Below are 18,362 nucleotides of genomic sequence, written 5' to 3'. Positions count from 1 at the left end.
TATACCTTCACCTGAAGGGAAAGGATTGGAGTCCTCTTCACTCGTTCTGTCATCATCTTTCAGTGATGCTTTGTGTGAAGGAGTGTTTTGTGAACCTGTGAATAAACAGGTGGAGAATCAACTACTAGAAAGTGGTAATGCAGTAAGCTCGCCTCCTGGTAGTGAAGGTGCTTACTTCAGCATAGGAAGTAATCTATCTGGAAATTCTTCCTCTAAGAAGTTGGAATGCAAGGAAACACAGGACTTGAAATCCTTGCTGATGCAGAATGTGGTTTGCAATTCTTGGGGTCCTGAAGGTGGTATTTCTCCTGTTTCCTCATATACTTCTGATTGTATTAGTAATGCAGATGCTTGCAGTCCTCCATGCCTATCAGGTGCTTTAGGGAAATTGGCTCTTGATGATGGAGTCAGTCACACCGTAAACAGAAAGAATGAACTTCTTGAAAATTTGTCTTCACTTGTGCACAATAAAACCCAAGAAAGTCCCTCTTTGGACATGGCTGCTTTGCCAGTCTTAAAGTCTGGAAGTACATCACTGGCTGACTTACTTCAGGAGCGTCAGGAAAGCCCTGCTAACCTCTGTTCTTCTTTGGCTGATCTTTATACCCAATCAACATCAAGTCTCGGTGATATGAAATTGGGAACTGTACCACTATCACAAATAGTAAGTCAACCCCAAAATTCAGGTGGGATGACAGAGCTAACAGGATCTTTGTCTTCCTTAGCCCTCTCTAACATTCCTCCACCAAAAGAGGTTAAGAATATATCACTCTTGGATTTAATAGCAGAAACTATTGAAATAGATAAAACCCAACAAGATATGGACTTCCCCATGCACAGTGCAACTGAATTAAGGCCCTCTGAAAGAAGCAGCATTGATTTAAGTGCCCTTGTGAAAAATGCCAATGTATCTGCAGAGCAGAATGCAGTAGGACAGTCAAATATCTTAAGCTCTGAAAGTAGACTTTTAAAAGAAAGACAAGGCAAAAGTTCTGGTTTTGCCAAAACAAATAAAAAAGCAAAAAGAGGGCTTACTCCAAGGAGGCAGGATTTGTCCCTTTCATGGATGAAGGCGCTGCGTGCAAGACCTTCAGCTTTTGCTTTAACCTTGTGTCTCTGTTACCCTCCAAAGGGTTATAAGCGGCGCACAATCGGTGTGCATAAAGCTTTCCTGTACAGTAGACAAGTACAAGATGTAAACCCCAAGGAATCTAGTCCCATGATTGCCATAACACCGTTTGACTTCAAATCTGCATCTCCTGACGATATTGTGAAAGCTAACAAAAAAAAAACTTTTACGCGAGAGTAGTGAAAATAAATAACTATTCTATTTTCTACCTTGGTCTATTGAAAAAAATGATTCTACAGGACCTGTTTATAATTCCAAATTGAATACTTTTATTTTTTTAATTAACATATTGCAGTTCTCACCGTTTGGAACCAAGTTTGTACGTGGACTTTTAATCTGTTGCACTGAATTTCTGAAGTTTTGCATAATTTTCACTGGCCGCTTATCGTTTTTAACTTTTGTAAAGTCTTTAATGTATGGGTATTGCATGTGCAGAATTCTGTAAACACCATTAGACTTCTTGAAACATCGTTTTAGGTGTTGAAGATGCAGCTCCTTGGGAAGAGTCCTGAATTATTACTCTGTAAAGCAATTTAGTTTGCTACATGGTATCCAGTTTGGGGAATGAGAACCTCAGTTTATATCACGACTGTTTTATTGAATGTTCTTAAAGTTAGATTTTCTGATAAGCTATGTTATTAAACTGCCAGCCTTGTAATTTATATTTTGGGTCAATGTTATTATTGTCTTCTATCTTTATACTGAATTGCAACAGAAATACCTTTTCGAAAGCCTCACTAACCTCAGGTTTTGACTGTTTTAGTTATGGTAGGACATGAATACTTTTTGATAGGACCAAATCTGATGGGATGTTGGGGGGCAAGCAATTAAAATTATGTGCCCCCCTCCTTCCAATCAGCTGTCAAAATGCGATACTGGGAATTTTAGACCAGCTACTTTGTAGGTATAAGCATGTTGCAGGTGGTTAATGAGAAATTTCGTTAGAGTTCTGTGATTTAGTCTCAAGTTTTCTAAGAATGAATTGGAAAAACAATTCTTTCAACTTTAGCATGAGAGTCTTTGCTCAATGGAAAAAAAACCACACAAAAACAGCCCAAAAACATCAGGCAAAGCATAAGTGCTGTTTGTGCCTCTTGGCTGTTTTGAAGAAAGCTTTCTTTAGTAATGGAAATACATTCTCTTCCACTCCTTGCACTCACTGCTGTTACTTTAGATGGAAGATCAGAATCAGGACATTCTGGACTTCCTATTTTTAGCTGGTAATTACCAGATCCTGCTGCCTCTGCTAGTCAAATTAGTAATGTATGTTTCAACTTTTCATTTTAGTATACATTATTACTTTTAATATATTTCCAGCGTCAGTATTACAGATCTTGAACAGCAATAAGTGCAATAAGGGTACTGCTGCAGCTAGAAAAGTACATTTGATCATATACCGCCATACACTTGTTCTTGCTAAGCGTTGAAGGTAGTATGGAACAGCAAATAGGAATTTTTGTCTAGTTTTCATCTATTTTTTGTTAAGCATGTTACATCAGAAAGAAGGCAAATAGTTTATTTCTGACTTCAGATTACAGTACAGTTTTGTTTCTAAATAAAACCAAACATGTTCCAGTGCTCTCAGGTACAAATTTTATGTTCTGTATATTTTGCTTCTTTGTGGAGTTGATGCTGTTGTCATGTAGGACTATGAGCAATGAGACATCTATCCTCTTGAATGAAATTAATGTTATTTTCTACCCTTACTAATAAAAATTCTATATAATGACAGTGATGCAATGTTTATATTCTAGCTGACATGTTCATCTCTAGCCCTCTGTATGCTTACCTATTTTGAGTGCTGTAAAGCATTGAAGTGTGAATAATACAATCCAGTGTATATACTATGATCTGATGAGTACATGAAGAGGAGCATGATTGGTTTATTTCCTTAGAAGACTTCCTATAGAAGTCTGACTGATACTGATGTGTACTGGATGTTCTCTTAGTTAGCCTTACTAGGAAATTCTGCTTTTTGAACAACACAAATATTTTCAGCTATGATTTTCTCTGTAGTTAGTCCAAATATTGCTTTCTCTCTGCTTCAAAGCTTAAGGCTGATTTTCCCACTGAGGCAAAATATCCTATTTGGAGAGCTAATAATTAAAGTTCAATTTTTCCACAATTGTATGTACTTGTCTAGTAGAGAAATCCTAATGCAAAGTTTGACACTGTCATGCTTGGTGTATTTTTTAGATTGTTTTGTTTTCTTATGTTCCAAATGCTCTTGAGATAGAGTTTTTGAATACCAACTTCCTTCTTAATTTTTTTTTTCCCCACATTGAATAGTTTTTGGTTTTCCTCTAAATCTTTTGAATAGTTTTGGGTTTTCCTTTCAATCATTTCCCTTATTGTCGGACTGCTCTTTGGGTTTGGTCTGTCTTCTCATTCTCCCGCTCTTCTTCGTATACAGCTTCTTAGCATTGTTAGTAATTTTTTAGAGCCTGAACTGAATGTGCACTGAAGTGTATGTCACATGGTTTCCATTGGAAAGTAATACAAGTAGTAGGTGGAAATGTGTAGTACTTGGAGCTCAGTTTTGCTACAGGTTTATGCAGTTTAAAGTTTGAACAAATCACAGAATCACTACGGTTGGAAAAGACCTCTAAGATCGTCAAGTCCAACCATGATCTAAAGCCAAAGGCCACCAGCATTTTACATTTATCATGGGTCTTACTGTGGGATTGATACCTTAGTAAACAACTTTGGATCTTGTTAGGTAGCTGAATTTTCATATGTAAATACTTTTTAATTTACATTTGCCTCAGTGCTGTTAGTGGTCATGCAGAAGCAATAAAAAGGATGGGAGGGATCTTTCCAATTTGCAATGGCATGAGCTTTGAATTAACACAGCTGAGCACTGTAGGAGGTGCCTAAGTGGTGGATAAACCTGAATTCTAATTAATGTTCATCAAAGACTGTTTATTTCTGTTCTTGGAAAATTTTACAGTTTTAATTTTATAAACAAGAGGTAATGCATTACTATATTTGCTTTTTAAATGAGACAGGTATCTTAATTTCATTAAGTATTGCTTAATCTCTTTACTGAGAACTGGGTGACAAGTTTAATTGTCTTAGAATACTGCATGATATTACAGTATAGGATACAGCAACAGGTCTGTGTTTGGCCTTTGCACTTAAGTGTTTCTGCCTAATGAATGTTAACTTAATCTGTTTATGCTTAACACAGTAAGCTTATTTTGTTGATCTATGTATATAACTTTTCCCCCCTCCATTTTGCAGCTAGTGTGTATCTTTGTCTAATATGGGTTGTGTTGTTTTGGAATTCAAATACTAATGTTGCAAAGTACTTCTGTCTGTTTGCATTTGGGCATAAAAAAAGATTAATATTAAACTACATAGACATACTACTTGTGGTATGCAGACTGTACTAAGGTATTTTGTGTATTGAATTTATTTTGTACGTAATTTTTCAGTGGCTGCTGAATACTTTTAATACAGAATTGATTCCTGGACGTTGTTTTATGTACCTAAATAAAATGCATCTTCTTAAAGTACTGACTTAATTACAATTTCTTGTTAACTTGCCTGATAGAAAGAGAGTCTTGATTGAGTGTTCTATAATGATTGTACCTATTGTGGAAACAAACTCCAGTTCTTGTCTTGGTTTGCATGGGCATCCTACTTTCCATGGAAAGGATCCCTTTGGAGAAAGTAAGGCAAAACCTGGCATTTACTAATGTGTCTTGAGCTTCCAGTTTTCTTTTGGGTAGAAATGAGTTTGTAGATGTCTTTTTTTTAAGAAAAAACCCAACTGTCTAAAGTTCTCAAGATCTTTGTAACAGCAGAAATTAGAGCTAATGCAGTTGAATTTGCTTCTTTCCCCTCTCTGGGAACAACTCATGGGATTTAAACTTCACATTCCTGGTTTTAACTTTTTATTCAGAAATAGCTGTATTCATTGAATTGTTCAGGCAGATCTCAGGATCTTAAGCTTCCGAGGCAGTGAACTACATGAATTTCTGGAACTGTTGCGCAATAATGTTTGAAAATCTTATTTCTAGGAGACTAATAAAGGCAGAGAGTTAGTTTGTGGTTTTCTGTTTTGCCCTATTTCCCTGTTCCCTCCAATCATGTAGTTCATACACATTTTTCAGTAATGAACAATTTCTGCAAGTCTACATGTAAGTGGAGAGTTAAAGGGCACTTACTAGTACTGCAGAAGTAAATAGCTACATAGAAGATTTGTGTGAAGATAGGATGTGGATTGTCTTTGTGAAATGTTTATAGTTTATTACAGTGCCATTGTACAAGAGCAATAGTTTACCTTCAAATAAGGGCAGTAGTTTAGGGTTATAACACACAATCACTTGTGTCTGTCTCAAATCTAAAGTGCTCAGCTTTTCAAAGTTGTTAAAATGTTTTTGTATTAAGTGCTGATTATGAATTGTGGTTGGGAGAAGAAGCAAAAACTTCATCACATTGTAATTCATGCAGTAATGATAAGCTTCCTAAAGTGCTGAAAGAGGTTGCTTCTCTGCTTTTTTGTTACTTTGGAAATTGAGTTGCATTTTTACGGGTAACGTTTTTTGGTTTTCAGATGATGAGGAAACGTTTTTAGTCCAAGTTACCTATATTTGTGTGTATGCTCAGGGTTTTTACCTTAAAGGACTCTTTGTACAACTGATGTGTGTAGCCTGCACTAGAAAACAATGTGATGAAACAAAACTCAAAGCCAATGGTTATTGATTGATTTATTTATTGATGCAAGTTCCTTTGTTCTTCCTAAATTGCTATTTTAATGCAGCTCAATGGGAAGGAGTCTTTGTAGTATTGACATGCTATACAGCCAGTAGCTCCTTTGTGCAAGCAGTTTGTTGAACACATTTTTACCAAAAGTAAGAGCTAATTGCAGTTTGTGATTTTAGGTGATTGTTGAGATAAATAATTCATATGAAAATAGTTCATTGGTTCCTGGTGTGTGTTGTCATGGAAGTGTGCTTTAATCTGGTTTGAGGGTGGGTTACATTGCATACTTAAAAATGACCCATTAAAAACAATTGTCAGTGACTTCTGAGGTACATCAGTGGCTTGTTGGTCAAGTAATTAATTTGAATGCTTAGTGTTTGTAGGATACCTTTAGAAAATAGTCCACTGCTGCCTTTACAGCTATCTGGTGATAAAATGACCAGAAAATGACTTAGAACCTTTAAGATGCTTGTAGGCTGCAGACATTAAAATGATACATTTTCAAAGAGAATTCATAGATAATTTGTTAAGAATTGCAGAGGTAGTGGAAACTTTTACTCTTTTTATGAGAATGTGGAGATTTTTGAGAAGAGTTAATCATCATGATGTCAGTGTAATGAGGTAATAGATGATGAAGATGGACATTGTTTTAATTGGCTACTTTTTGTGTCCATGAAATCAAAGGATGAAATTTTAATATACATTTATTTTTTAGCTTGTGATATATTCTTGACATACATAGCATTTCTCTGATGTCCTTCACTTCCATCTCAGCAGTTAGTGACGTTCAGAGATTGCACTTCAGAATGCATTATTGTAATAAGTTTGCTTTCACCATAGTCAAGAAAAGCAAGGATTTCTGCCTGAAAGTTGGCTGAACATTTAGGGCTCTCTGAGAAACCTTTCTTAATCAGGTTTCTAGAAAATATTTATGTAACAGTATTATCCTTTTAGTCAAAAGGATCTGCATTCTGTGCATACTTGTTTCATTTGTGTTTGGGTTTTTTTTTTTTTGGCTAAGCTACATTTTTATTTATTTCAGAACAAATACAGATAGTGGTGAACAAGCTAGATTCTATTCCTTATCAGACACCGTTGATGGAATTGATAACCACTTTACGACACTAAGATTTTTTATTTTAGTGATGGATGAGCAAGAAGGAGGTCAGATGTCTGTAAATGTGCAGTCCTTGCAGGAAATCCAATCCACTGTGAGCTGAGCATGCTTAGTTCGATTGTTGTGTGGGTAACAAGCAATCTAGTTGTTGTTTGTTTGTATGTTTGTTTCAAATGAAGTTGTTCCTGTAGTTGAGCTACCTCTGTGGGGTCACTGGCTATTTTATGGTAATTTTTCAGGCATAATGCTGAGTACAGGATCCTTACAGGGCTATATGAATAAATATTCAGTAAGACACAAGCTTCACAGCAAAGAGTCAAAATGGAAAGTAAGACACAGGAAGTGGAAAAGCCTTACTCATGGTATGCCAGATAATCCAGGAATAGAGTGCAGGTCTCGAGCTGAAGCCTGTTTTTCTAAATACTGGGCTATACTACATTGCTTGGAGCTATTAATAGAGAAGCAGATACTTATTTTTGATTTATGATTTTTATTAATGTTACATGTATTTAGTTTTTTATGTAACTGTTAAGACAGTGTAGGTCGTTTCAAAAATACAAGCCACAGGTAGGTAGGTATTTTGCATTTTGTTGATGTTCAGCTCAGAACAGAATTCTAGTTTTACCTCTCCTTTAAAAATACCTTCCTTCATTTTTGCTTTACATCAGTGATAAATAAACAAAAATCCCACAAACATCAACACAGTATGACTTAATGTAATTAGGTTTTTCCTTTTTACTTAGTTGAATGCAGCAGGGTTTATTTTTAGTTCAGAATGGTAGGCATTTCTTTGTCCACAGACAAATGCTTATTTGTCTCCTGGCATTTTATGCTGCAGGTGGACAATTCATACTAGTTGCATTCTGATGCTTTGCAGTAGGAAGCATGTTATTGTGCTTTAACAGGTAACTTCTATCACTTCTGCTTTGTGGTTAATAGAAAGTGAAGTTAGTCTTAGTTGAAAAAAACAGTCAAACTGGTACATTTGGATTTTATTTATAGGGAGAATTCCAAAGAAATGCTGGAGGAGCAAACATTCTGAAGTTTAATGGTGATGTACAATATATTTTCATTAGCTCAGAGTCCCTCGTGTTTTACTTCCACTTATCATGTTAGGCTCTAATACTACTTAACACATTTGGAAATCCATTATTTACATGCCTGGATAGCTCAGAAGAAATTTTTATCTCCAATTTCAGCTGGTTGTGCTAACTTTGGTAACATGACAGTTCTCAAATGCCTGCTATAGTGATGAGAGTCCATTGTACTTAATACTTAGATTTGGCAAGTTCTGAGACTGTGACAAAGAGAACATATTCTTTACTGGATGGAAATGTTTGAAATCTGGCATGACTGATAATATAGTTATATCTTAAATCATGGAAAGTAATGAGAATTTAAGATTTCTGCGTTTTGTATAAGAAAAATACATAAACAGATGTTACTGAGTCTTGACACTGAGGTACTGTGGGGGTTTTAGAAAGGAAGTGGCTTATTTCAGGGAAAAATGTGTCACCAGCAATGAAAAGGTTTTTAAATCCTTTGAGATACGTTTTTGAGATTCTCCTCATACATGCTGTACACCTACACTGGAAAAAGTGACACTCCAGGCTTTTTCTGAGCTTTCTTTTATGGCCCTTTAGCACTAGCTGGGTTTACTTTTGGACAAAGTGTGAACCAATACAGGGTCAGTCCTTTTCGTAATTCAATGCATCATATGTGAAAGTTGGGTATTTTGCTTGGAAGCTAAGAGAACTTAGACAAAACTAAAAATGATTGTGTCCTTTTTGGAACTTTGGGATTGCAGAAGGACCAGAGATCCTGGGGAAACAGTAGCTCCACTTGTTCTTACAGTGACCTTCTATCTCAGTCCCTTCAGGTTACGGTAAAGATCAACCAATAGTTGGTTTTCTCTTTTGTCTTTAGAAGGTAAAGAAATTACTGAGTTTTCAGATGCGATTGCTGGATTGCAAGGAAAGTATGGTTGGAGTAATAATTTTTTTAAATCCTGTCAAGTTTTAAAGATTGCTTCTGTAGTGCTGTTGTATATTAGTTTAAACATTGTAAGTCCTACCTAAGTTTGCACTTGAGTACTCAAAGCAAGGCTGCAGACAAGGCCGAGAGTAGCATTTCACAGTTGTAAACCAATGTATTTAAGCTTGAGAAACTAGTAAAACATCTAAACATGATAAGTATAGGCATATCAAATCCCAAATTGTGGTAGTGAAACCAACAGTTTAAAGTTCCTGATTAAAAGCAGATTGAATTCTAATAGGAAACACAGGTGGAAATTCAAAAACTAAGTAAAAAGAGTAAAAGCCAGGAAGGTGTAAAAGTGGAAGCTTAAAACAAAATTATGTTATGCCTGTTTATGCTAGCTGTTTTTTATTACAAATACTGTTCCTTCCTTGTAAAATTCGTGTTATCAATACCTACTTCATACTGTCTTCTCAGTGTCTTTCTACAGTATCATTACTTCCATTACTCTTTCTTTTCTTTTTCTTTTTAATTCTAGGTGATTCAATATTGTTATAAAACATACTGGGTTTATATATAGACTACTGGCATAGTTTAGTGTGTTATGCCACATACATGCCAACACAAACACCACCCACTCACTGCTTTTGTGACTCCATTTCCACCTGAACTGGTTTGTTCTCAGGTGGCAAAATAATACCTGCTTTTCATCATCTCAGCTTCTGTACCCTTAAAAAAGGGTAGCATTTCAGCCTTTAGAGTAGGCAGTTACAAATTTTAAAATGTTGTTTCCTCTTCTGTTTCACTTGTGACCCTGGAAATGGCTGCTAAACTTGAAACTCATGAGTCTGCTGTCTGGTAGAAATTCATGATTAAAATGCCCAGAACTTGGAAAGCTAGGTAACTTCAATACGGAAAATACCAGCCTGCAGAAGCTGTGATGCTGAACTGGCAGTGACATGGAAAAGCTTTGACTTACTGTTACTTCAGTTATTTTTGTGTGTTTTTATTGCATGTGAAAACTCAGCCTGAATGGAAATCTTATATTTAATCAATTCCAAAATATGAGTTGAATTTGTTTTGGGTACTCCCTGTTTGAGTCCTTGTTACTACTTTCTGCGGTTTTAGAATCACATTTTCCTATTTTTAATGTTTTCCTCTTCCCTGTTGCTGACCCGTAAACAGGAAAAGACTAACTTTGCTTGTCAACTAGGCCAGGTAGTGTAACTACTTAGATGCCTGGTATTAGGCTTAAGCTGAAAAAAAGGAGGAAAAGTACCATTGAGATTTTACGTAAACATCTTTCAAGGCAAAAATGAGATTTGAATTATATGCTTTTAACACCATTTTTCTGATAACATATGTAAAAATTGCTGTTTGGTTGTGGATGCTATCTCTGTGCTTGCAGGTACTGCTGTAAATGAAAACTACTCTTTCACTGCCCCAAGGAAGAGGAAAACATTTAGCAATGAATTTGAGTCCATAGAATGACGTGCACTGCTTCAGACTGACATACATCTACATCTGATAAATCTTGCAAACCTTATTTAAAACTAAAAGTTACATTTTACTATATTCAGTCTTTCTTCCAAACTCAGACATGCAACTTTTTATAAATCAGTTTCTTTCTCTGAATTATTTCTGCAATGAAGAATAGAGCCTCCAGTTTGTGTTTCACATCACATCTCTGCAGAGGTTATTTTCCAAAGACAGGTCTTATTCAGATTATGGCACTGTCTAGTCTCCCTTTTGTCTAGATAAACAAGTGCATCTTTGATAACTCTGGAATTCAGGTGTATCTGGCTGGCACCAGAGGAGTAAATAGGAAAATGGGAATAAAGAGATTTTTCATAGTAGTAGTACATACAAATAAGGCAAGTGTAGGTAAGTAATGCAGATAAGCTAAACCATGCTGCTGTTAAAAAGGGAAATCTTGACTGTGTAAATGAATACATTTCTTAGACTTAAGAATGGGACAACTATTATAAAACTTTCCTACATTTTAAAGCCAAACAGGTTTATTTTTCTGTTTGTAGTATGTATTTTGAGCTTTGCAAATGTGTATTGCTAAGTTACTTTTACCTTGTTTACTTCAGCTTGGCCAGTATCTGCACTTCTTGCAACAGTTTCCCTGATAAATACAATTAGCGCTTAATACTAGGATGTTACATTAGTTAGCTTCTGGAAGCCCTACTGTCAGCTTAATTGTCTAAATAATATTGGATTCACTAAATCCCTAATACTGTCTGATGTTACTGGTAGCATCCACGTAGTATTTGCTATGGAATGATGCCTTTCTGATGTAGGATCTCTTGTGATTCAGTGTCAGTACAAACAGTCTAATGTACCGTGATGGTCCAGGAAAATTGCCTTCAATAAATATTGCTTTAAACTTTCCAAATAACTTAAGATTTGACTGCAAAAATGCAGTAATAGGTGTATGAACTTATTTGACACACCACCCCCCCACCACCCCCCCCTTTTTTTTCTGCTAGTGCATTGTTTTTAATGCTGTGGAAGTTCTGGACTGAAGATAAGCTAAGTCAGCCTGCTGCACTGACACAGCCTGAGTTTGTTTTGCGAGATAGTTTCAGAGAACTTTGGCAGTTTCATGCCAAGGTTTCAAAGATTCTTTGCAAATGTGTTGACACCTACACATTTAAAGAATGGAGAATGCTAAAGCTTTTTTATTTTCCTCTCCATTTTCTTTGTATTTTTTAATGGCCGTTAAGCAATGGCCTTTTTGCCCTTTCTCAAATTTAGTCTTTATATGACCAGGGCAAGACAGTAGAGTGGCAAACTAATTGTGTTTATTTAGGAAATAAGGAAGATGCATTCCATTAGAATTAAAGGAAGCAGCAAAAGTAGATGTTGAAGCCTGTTGATACTGCAGAGAAGACAAAGGTAAAATTTGTCAGAAACAAACTTGAGGAAAGTTATCACAGCACATTAGAGGTTGGAAAGGACCTCCAGAGATTGAGTACAACCCCCTTTCTGAAGCAGGATCACCTTAGGGTAGTCCACACAGGAATCCATCCAGGTGGGTTTTCAAAGTATCCAGAGAAGGATCCACAACCTCTCTGGGCAGCCTGTTCCAGTTCTTTGTCACCCTCACTGTAAAGAAGTTTCTCCTGATGTTGAGGCGAAATCTTCTGTGTTCAAGTTTGAACCTGTTGTTCCTTGTCTTATTACTGTGCACCCCTGAAAAGAGCTTGGCCCCCTCAACTTGACACCCATCCCTCAGATATTTATATACATTGAAGAGATCGCCACTTAGTCTTCCTTTTTCAAGACTAAACAGCCTCAGGTTTCTCAGTCTCTGTTCATAGGGGAGGTGCTCAAGTCCCGTGATCATCTTTATAGCTCTCTATTGGACTCTCTTTAGCAGGTCTCTCTTGAACTGGGGAGCCCAAAACTGAACCAGGTGTGGTCTCACTAGGGCAGAGTAGAGGGGAAGACAAACCTTCTTAGACCTGCTGGACACACTTTTCTTGATGCACCCCAGGACACCACTGGCTCTCTTGGCCTCATGGAGAGTTTGCTGCCCACTAGGACTCCAAGGTCTTTCTCTGTGGAACTGCTTTCCAGCAGGGCAGCCCCTAACCTGTGCTGGTGCCTATTGTTATTCCTCCCCAGATGCAGGACCCTGCACTTGTCCTTATTGAACTTCGTGATGTTATGTGGGCAATAAAGTATGGCTTAGTAATTTCAAACTCACTTACCTAGCAGCTTGTATCTCCAGCCATGCTTTGTGAAAGTGGCCATCCTCCCCAATGAGTGTATTTAGTTATTGTTTATTTGGTATTGGGGTTTTTATGACAATTGCTGTTGTGTAGGTTTATGGGGGTTCTATTGAACTTTCATCTGTGTAGCACTGAAGACAAAACTGGGATTGTACTTTTCCTTTCCAGATGGCAGTAGTTGCTTGAATTTAGGAGGCATGTACACAAATAAGTCCTTTACAGCACAGGAGTATCTGGGAGGTGTACCAGTATGAGCTGCCAGTGGTGACATAGCTGGCTATATCAGGAAACCTGAGCTTTGAGATCCAGTAGTGAAACAGAATAGAATGCTAGTTCTCTAGAATAATCAGGAGCAGTCAAGGTCTCTTCCAGTAGAGAGCAGTGGCATAGGGAATAACACATCTTCCTGTGGCCCATTGTTTTGGTCATAGTACCAAAGGATGGTGGATAAGAACATGATTGGACTTTAAGCCTCTTTTTCCATTGTTTTGCTTCAGATGTTTCACCATAAGTGAAAAATAGCACTAAGGAGAAGAGTAAGAATGTGGATGATGATGAGGAGACACTGATTTTAATGGTCAACTGCAACATTATTAGGCATCTTGTATTACTAGACATCTTGGTTTTTTTCCTTTTAAAAATGTATTTACAATGCTTAGCTACTTCAGTAAAGGCATCCATGGGTACAGCTACAGGTGCTTGCTCAATTCCCATTGATTTGGGGACACACAGGCAGACACTATTGTGCTAGACTGCCTTAAAAAGTGAGAGTATCTATCACATGTTAACATACTAGTTCTATTTCACAGCTTATTCTTATTTTGTTGAAAGCTTTTTTTCCCATGCACAGTAAAAGGTGTTGCTTACTTACATCCTTGATTTGGAGGCCCAGCATAGAACATGATTATTTCTGTAAAGCAGGCAAAACTTGTTGAATGTTATCCTTGAGCTCTGTATATGAGCAAATGTTGAACATTCTGCTCCAAAGATGGTTGTTTTTCAGCTGAGACTCATGCCCAGATTATAGTGAAATAAATTTCTATTGGAAAATTTTAGCCTGCTGAAGTGCAGGAAAAAAAAACGAAGCAACAAGCCCAGAACTTTCAAGAGTCTAAACATTTACTGTACAGTGGATATTTCCATATCATGTACCATTTTTGTTGGTTACTACTGTCATTTCATTTCATTATAAGTAAAGCTTTCAAAATTGGAGTATTTGGTTGATTTTTGTAGGATATGTAAATAGAGTTTGTTTATCTGTTGTCTTTTAAATTACCATAGCCATGCAAGGAAAAATGCAGAAGTCAGTGTCAGCCAGTGAGTGAGTCTGTCATACTCAGTTCCTGGATTTTGTTTCATTTGTGTTTCAATGTACAGTGAGGGGTGAGTAGGTGTGTGTATACATCGTGTTTTCAATAATTGCTGTACTGCTGGATCCTTGTTTTTATTTTTTTCTTTTGAACTGTACTGAAATCTGATGAACAGTTTTGATATTTATTTTTTTTAAATCTTCTCTCACAGAAGTCTCTAAACTTCTTTTTTCCAATGGCTGATAAATTCTTGATCCATAGTTAGGTTATTCTGTTGGTCCTCTGAGGCTACGAATCTTCAACTCTGAAATGTGCCCTATGGTGTGATGCTGCAGTTTGCACTGTCATCACAGAGAGGCATCAAGTAAATGCAGTTTTTATTATGCAGAGCTAACTTGCAGAGAAATAAAATTGTGAATGCATGAAGAAGTAAAATCTTGTGAATTTGACTTAAAAAAATTAATTTTCCCACAGACAGGTCAGCTCTGTGGCCCAGTCATGAGCTAGTATGATTGTGATGTCACTGGTACAGTGGGAGGGTTGAGAATTAAGAGAGTCTAAAGCTTTAGCTGATCTTACCTTGAAGTTCTCACTATGCTGAAAGTTGGCAAACCACAATTTTCTGGAACTTAAAAATGCTGAAAATACTTGGCAGCTTTAACATACTTAATTGTGCAGGACTAGTAAATACAGCTTGGGTTTTTTTTTCCTTATCTTTTTTCCCTCTGCAACTTTAAATGCTACCTCATATTTTTGGAGAGAGCTCGCAGAATGGTTGTGGAAAAGTTGAGCAGGTGTAAGATTGTGCTTTTTAATATACTATCAGCTTGCTGGTATGCTTTTCCTGTTTACTGTTCTTCTTAAACTTCTGTTTCATACTGAAATGCACCGCTTTTGGTGCATAAATAGAAGTGGTGAGTCACAAAAACTTGCTTTTGTAAAATGCCTTGCACTCCTGCAATGCAATCAACAGGAACATGCTTCCCTACGCAGATCATGTCAACATATAAAAGATGTGCTGCTGTTCCTGAATTACCTGGGCAAATAGCACCATCCTCTGGCACTATACTATTAGTTATGAATTAAACCTGAAGTTGCTGTCTGTATTTTTGGAAGTTCAGTGTAAATGTAATAGAGTGTACACACTGTACTTTCAGTTTTACATACTCATTTGAGGCTCTACATATGGAGTTGAACTACACCTTCCTCCATGGATGTGCATTGCTTAAGCAGAACTGCTTAGAGAGAGCTGCTGATTGGAATGTCATATTAAGCATCCAGATGTTGAGACACAAAAGTTTAATTTGGTAGAACACCAAATGCTCACAGAGATCAGTAACAGATCAGTAAAAAGTTCATATAGTTAAAAAAAACCAAACACCAACCAACAACCATTCTGAGTCATTAAGTTACTGTGGGATATCAGATATTTTAAATTCGGTGAACACCATTCAGTGGAATGATGGCAATAGAAGGTTTCAGAGACCAATTAGTTTTAATAGGTAACATTAATTGTGTGGTGTTTTGACTGTTTGAGTACATGCCATTTGAGTAAGCCCTGGTGGCCAAAAAAGTCCATGGGAAGGCATTTGTTTCAGGTAATAAGATGAAGAGAACACAGCAGTAGCCGAGTGCTGTATTCTGTATCATTTGGCTTTAGTTGGGGGAAAAAGTGTTGATGGCAAGAGGAATCAAAAGACTCCAGCAGTTTTGGCTAAGTTCCAGGCAGGAAATAAAATGAGTTATTGCCTTGTTATAACACATTCCACCCCATCTGCATCAACCTGATCTAAGGTCAGTTTCTATGCCCTTCTCATCCTGTAATTTATTTAGTTGTGCTCAGTTTTTTTCATTAATTCCTGCTTGTGCCCTAAACACCACAGTTCCTCATGTCATTCCAATCTTTTCATTACAGTTTCATTTTGTTCCACTTCATTATTCCAAATGCCTTATCTTGCCATTCCCAGTTTCCTACCTATTTTCCAGCCATTGACCATGATTATTTTCCATGTTCACTTTTGTGTACCCATATTTTGTGTTCATTTTCAATCCTCATTCTCTTCTGCTTTCTTGGTTCTTGTTTAGCTTTGCATGTAACTTGTCACTGAGTACATGGCCTCTTACTTTCTCCCTTTCCTTACATACAGTTTTTCCCCAGGTTAGGTGGTTAGATCACTAGAATAATTACTGAAATAATAACTTTTTTCAGGTGCCATTTTTGAAAATAAACCATTGTGTCCTATATTTTTCTCTTCCAATTTCCCTGTTCTCATTGTCTGGAAAGGGGGGGTGGGAAATAAGTCTGCTTCAGGCAGGTACCTCACTTCAAATTATATTTTGGACTAAAAAGTTCAAGTTGCTTAAAGTTGCAACTATTTGAAGTAAAGCCTGAGGAATAAGAACTGCCAGCTGACTGTAACAAATGAGGCTGCCAGCCCATCTGACTGTACCTACTGTACATCAAGTTGTTGCATCTGTGTGTAGTGAAGCAAACTGTTGTGGAACTTCAGTCTCGGGCTGGCAAGTTGTGCTGCGGGTGTGTTGTGAGTCACAGAGAACTAGCCCTTGTTGCAGATATTCCTGATTATCACTCAGTAGCCTGCTGTATCCTACCTTCAGCTGTATTAAACCTTGAAAACAGACAAATAATTCTTATAATCAGGTAGACATTTTTTAGTGAAAATGGCTATTCCCAGTTTCATGTTAAAAGAAAAAAAAAAAAGTCATGTTCACCACCTGAAACTTTGCTGAGAAGGTAATGGTTATAGCAACAAGACAAAGTTACCTGGAAAGTCCCTGACTGTGGTTTCTATTAAGAAATAACCTTTCGTTTACAAAGAAAAAGTTCAATGTTCTTATTGGGAGAATTGTTTGCAGATACAGCATTAGAATGCTGGTGTCTTAGCACTGGGAGGTTACTTAGCAAGTTGCCTTTTCTATTGTGATGGCCTTGTTGAATTTTTTTCATAAATGATATGGAAGTTCAGTGGTATCTGCCTGTATATTGTGGCTCTTAGCAGTATCAGGACCTGCATCAGGAACAGTGTGGCCAGCAGGAGCAGGGAGGTCATTCTGCCCCTGTACACTGCACTGGTTAGGCTGCACCTCGAGTGCTGTGTCCAGTTCTGGGTCCCTCAGTTTAGGAAGGAGGTTGACTTGCTGGAATGAGTCCAGAGAAGGGCAACAAAGTTGGTGAGGGGCTTGGAACACAAGCCCTGTGAGGAGAGGCTGAGGGCGCTGGGGTTGACAGCCTGGAGAGGAGATGACTCAGGGGAGACCTTATTGCTCTTTACAACTATCTTAAGGGAGGTTGTAGACAGGCAGAGGTTGGTCTCTTCTCCCAGGCAACCAGCACCAGAACAAGAGGACACAGTCTCAAGTTGCGCCAGGGGAGGTTTAGGCTGGAGGTTAGGAGGAAGTTCTACACAGAGAGAGTGATTGCCCATTGGAATGGGCTGCCTGGGGAGGTGGTGGAGTCACCATCATTGGAGGTGTTCAGGAGGAGACTTGATGGGGTGCTTGGCTGCATGGTTTAGTTGATTAGGTGGTGTTGGATGATAGGTTGGACACAATGATCTTGAAGGTCTCTTCCAACCTGGTCTATTCTATTCTATCATACCATGCAATTTCCAAAAAATGGGCTGTTTTGAGCTTGTATAACCCAAATATTAAAGTAATATTTTTATTTTGAATTTTTTTCATGTGATGCTGCTGTTGGAGCTAGGTGGTGTTTCTTTGCTGTCAGAGGTGCTGCTGGAAGGGCTGCTGTTTCTAGGATCATAGAAAAGTGGGAGAAGCTCATGAGGTTTTTGCCCTAAATAAACAGTTTGAATTTGTCAGCTGGGATATGTTGTTGTCAAAAATTTGAAATAGCTGACTACAATGACATGTATTAGATGTTAATAGAAACACACATACAGGTGGGCAAACAGGTGATACATGCTTCTGAGCATGAAATTGTACTTAGGCTGGCATCTCTGCATCTGGTTGGCTTATTTAATCCATGCTTGGGTTATTTTCGCAGTTGCAGGGCCTTAAGGCATATAGAAGGGGAAGTACAATCTTGATAGAAGCCTCTGTTACTGACTTTATTTTTCAGACAATGTATTTTTTGTGCTTTTATTGTTACTAGTGCACCCCAGCTGCACTGCCAGTAGTGTATGCAATTCATTTTTATTTTAATTGGTGAGCCATGAAACATTGAAACAAGCTCATGAGATGGTGCACAAAACCAGTGTGCTGTGTTGTTGTAGTTGTTTTTTTTTGAAGTCATTTGCTCATGGTTATACAGAAAGTCTGTAGCAGAGTGGTGAAGGCTGCAAGCCATATCTTCTAGATCAAAAGGCATGGTGTAACATGTCTGCTTTTCCAAGGCA

The 18,362-nt window shown here is 37.5% G+C and overlaps 1 protein-coding gene across 1 annotated transcript in view; it reads left to right on the top strand.

Annotated features, from left to right (window-relative positions):
* HBS1L (HBS1 like translational GTPase) overlaps positions 1-18,362 on the top strand; it is a 64,453-nt gene that overhangs the window by 7,459 nt on the left and 38,632 nt on the right. The window lies entirely within an intron of this gene.

This window comes from Dryobates pubescens, chromosome 6, assembly GCF_014839835.1.
Source record: "Dryobates pubescens isolate bDryPub1 chromosome 6, bDryPub1.pri, whole genome shotgun sequence".
Classification (NCBI taxonomy): Eukaryota; Metazoa; Chordata; class Aves; order Piciformes; family Picidae; genus Dryobates; species Dryobates pubescens.
Note: the sequence above shows the minus strand (reverse complement) of the source record. Positions and strands in the feature narration are given on the sequence as shown.